Source organism: Orycteropus afer, unplaced genomic scaffold (genome assembly GCF_000298275.1).
Source record: "Orycteropus afer afer isolate SDZICR_OR568_19922 unplaced genomic scaffold, OryAfe1.0 scaffold00277, whole genome shotgun sequence".
Classification (NCBI taxonomy): Eukaryota; Metazoa; Chordata; class Mammalia; order Tubulidentata; family Orycteropodidae; genus Orycteropus; species Orycteropus afer.
The window spans coordinates 2624365-2628743 of NW_006921864.1; positions in this window are offsets into that span (position 1 = coordinate 2624365).

Consider the following 4379-nt stretch of genomic DNA (forward strand, 5'->3'; position numbering starts at 1 on the left):
TTTTATTTATTTTTTTTAATTTGAGGTTGTCTGTTATTTTCTAGATATCTTGAAGTTGTCTGTGGTAGTTAAGGTTGTATGTCAACTTGGCTGGGCCTGGTTGAGTGTCTAGGCAGCTGGTGGTAGTTATTCCCGATGATGAGACCGGCAATCAACTCCATGGTGGGATCTACGACAAGCAGCTAAGTAGCTGCTTTAGGGGTGTGGTCTGCTTCCCACATATAAGAAGCAGCATTGGGAATGGTCTCTGGCTAATGGCACATTTGAACCCTGCGTGTAGCTGTGTCACTGTATAGCAGCCTGCCATACTCTGCTGAACTGGGGACATTCAATGGACTTGAATTAATGCCTGTTGTGTGGTTTGGTAACATCAGAACTGTGCCTTTTTATTTGTCAACCTTGGGCTTGTCAGTCTCAGCAGCCAACAGATATCTGAGTGAAGAAAATCCTCTAGCTTCAGTGGGTCAGGAGCAGGAGGTACAGCTGAAGCCCAAGGTTGAAGGGCTTTCACCAAGCCCCTAAAGCCTGGCACTTTGAACTTGAACTTAAAGTCTCCAAATTGTAAGAATAAACTCCTGTTTGTTAAAGCCATCTCTTCTGTGGTTTATTCTTGTCAGAGTGACACTAGGTAACCAAAACCCTGTCTTTAATTGCTAGTTATGTATTGGTTTGTTTCACCCTGATTTTATGTGTTACTACATTGGAAAGTGTGGAGCAGGTGTGCTTTTGTGGTTATTAACTTGGTTTTACTGGGTTGTTCTCTAGCTTTCTCTGTGTTGGTGGGATCACTGGTGGGGATGTGAGTATAGATCCCTGTTTGTTGTGAAGGGCATTTGGAGTTGGGATGAGCAGGTGTTGTCCACTGTCTGCCACTGATTTTGTGGCATATGAGTTATTGGTGTTACCTTTTGGGTGAGGGGTTCAGTGTAATAACTCCTGTTGCCTGGTGGTGGTTTAATGTGTTCCTTCTACTGGATGAGGCAGGAGAGAAGAGGGAAAAAGAAAAAGAAAAAAAGGCCCCAGTGGCGAGCCCCCCTTTTCTGTGTTTGAGCAAGATAGTTAAAGTTGCTAGCACAGGCAATATAATCTGTGTCTTCCTGAGATAGTTGAATAATGATGATGGCCTGTTATCAATCAAAGACCCATGGTTCAAAATCGACAGAGACCCCAGTGGGTAGAGGGTCATTACATTCTGCTGGGATTGAGAAGCTGCAAAAACCCAATATGCTAGTCCACTCTGTGCTAAAAGGAGTTGTAGAAGAGTTGAACCTCAGCCCACTACCATGTACTACTCCAAATTGTCAGAATAAACTCATGTTTGTTAAAGCCATCTCTGCCTACTCAGAAGGAGTTCTCCCTTTCCCCTACTCCTTTCCAGGCTTCACAACAGCCCAAGCCAAGGGGGGTCTTGCTCTGTTTCCCAGTCAGATTATCATACTTTCTCAGCTCCCAAGGTTGCCAGGACTCCTGGTGTTGGCATTCTGAGTTCCCAGTGCCTCTGTGGGTTCTCTGATTTCTTTTTTCCCCTCCTGCCCTCAGCCTACCTCTTTTGTATTTCTAATGAGTCCTTTCCATCTCTGTCTCTGCTGGCTAGGTGGGTTCATTAATTTTTCCCAGTTGTTTAATCTGCTTTTTTTCTCTACCTTCACTAAATCTGATACTTTATCTTCTCCTTAGTTGCTCATAACTCCAGTATCATGATTTCTATCTGCTTTACCTTGTTTTTAAGGGATTAAACTGGTAGAGAGCACAGATGTGTGGGTTACATATATAGCACCATGTTCTCACCTCCCTGAAATTAATTCTTCAGTTCCCACCTAAAATACCACTTTTTAAATAAAATGTTCCCACATTTAAAAATTATTATTTTACTCTTATAGTATTATACTGTATTCTATTTCATACTTTTCTGAATTTCACAGTTTAGTTTTATAAATAATTTCCTCTCTTTCCATAATTTCTTTATAAATGTGTCTTATTTTGATTGCAAGCTACTAGTTAGAAGGGACTACTACTTTAGATATATAGTCAATGAACCAAAGTTAGCACAGAACAACAGGCATCAGAAAACTTTTCTTGCAAAGGGCTGCATAGAAAATATTTTAGGTTTTACAAGCCCTATCATCTCTCTTGCAACCACTTAACTCACCATTTTAGCTTGTAAATAACCATAGACAATAAGGAAATAAATAGATATGGCTGTGATCCAATAAAACTTCATTTACAGAAACAGATATTAGGCTAGATAGGGCCCATAAGCCATAATTTTCGGACTCCTGATACAGAATATAAGTGACGTCTTGAAAATTTTTCATCTGGTCAGTAAATCTGTCAAAAAGCATTTAGTGAACATCTACTATGTTCTAGGCACTGGGAAGACATATATGAGTAAAAATATATATATCGCATTGACTAGTAGTATTAGTGGGGAAAAATTAATAAAATATTACATACATTCTGATATAAACCCCAACTGTATTAGCCCAAACCAAATTAAACCTTTACCATCAAGTTCATTCCAATTCCTAAGGATCCTATATTATTGTTGTTGTTAGGTTCCATTGAGTCAGCTCTGACTCATAGCAACCTGTGACAACAGAATGAAACACTGCCCAGTGTTTTCAAGAAAGTTACTTGGAAGTTGTGGTAGGCAGAATTCCAAGATGGCCCCCAAAGACTCATGCCCTTCTATAATCCTTTTCCTCTGGGTTTAGGAAGAATTTGTGAACATAATAGTATACCACATCTATGAGAATACTATGTTGTTGTTGTTGTTATGTGTCGTCGAGTTGCCCCGACTCATAACGACCCCTCCTTGGGTTTCTGAGGCAGTATCACTATGGAAGTAGATTGCCCCATCTTCCTTCCGAGGAGTGGCTGGTGGATTTGAACTGCCAGCCTCCAGGTTAGCAGTCAAGTGCCTTAGGCACTATGCTACCAGAGCTCCTCTGAGAATACTATAGTATATGGAAAAGAAGAAGGGATTTTACAGGTATAATTAAGGTCCCTAGTCAGTTGATTTTGAATTACTCAAAAGGGAAATTATCCAGAATAGCTATGACTTAAATAGGTCAAGTATTAAATGAGAGACTTTCCCACTATGTTTGAAGAAACAAGCTGTCACGTTGTAAAGGGGCCATGCAGCTAGGACCATGAGCCACACTTTAAGAACTGAGAGTGACCCCAAGATGATGCAAGCAACGTAATGGGCACCTCACCCCTACAACTTTGAGGAAATTAATTATGCCAACAATCTGAATCAGATTGACTCCATCTGTGGCAAGAGTTGATGGAGTAGCTCAATATCTTTAGCCAAGCAATGAAGAACAAAGACATATCCTTGCAGGCTAAGATGGGCCTAACCCAAATCATAGTATTTTCTATTGCCTCATATACATGTGAGGAGTCAGCTGCTGGGACCTAGGTAAGGGTGGTAGGAGAGGTTTCCAACAGGGAGACAAACTTGTCTGTCAGTTTGTCCTACCGTGGTAACGTGTTGATGTGAGTTTTGAGGCTGAGCCACTGGTGTTTCAAACCCAGCGGGATGCACATGGTGCACAGGTATCCGCCCAGCTTACAGACTGAGACAGACTAGGAAGAAGGAAGAGGCCATCCACTTCTCAAAGAATTGATGTGGGAAAACCTTATGAATAACAAAGAAACACTGTCTGATACATTACTGCACAACTTTATCAATAGTCTGGTTAGGTTAGAAGGCTCTCAAAATAGGACTGGGTAAGAGCTGCATCATCAGAGTAAACCTAGCCTTACTCATATGGATAAAGTAAAGCTATCAAGACCTCTGTTTGCTGATGTGGCACCACTCAAATGGAGGAGAAACAGCTGCAGACATCCATTAATCATCGGAACATGGAATGTACGAAGTATGAATCTAGGAAAATTGGAAGTTATCAAAAATGAAATGGAACGCATAAAGATTGATATCCTTGGCATTGTTGTTGTTGTTGTTGTTGTTTTGCCATCGAGTCGGCCCCGACTCATAGCAACCCCTCCTTGGGTTTCCGAAGCAGTATCACTACGGAAGCAGGATTGCCCAAACTTCCTTCCGAGGAGTGGCTGGTGGGTTTGAACCGCCAGCCTTCTGGTGAGCAGTCAAGTGCGTTAGGCACTTAGTGAGCTGAAATGGATTGGTTCTGGCCATTTTGAATCAGACAACCATATGATGTATGGCGGGAATGACAGTTTGAAGAGAAAGATGTGGCATTCATCATCACCAAGGATGTTTCAAGATCTGTCCTGAAGTACAATGCTATCAGTGATAGGATAATATCCATACACCCACAAGGAAGACCCATTAATGCGACTATTATTCAAATTTATGTACCAACCACCAAAGCCAAAGATGAGGAAATTGAAGA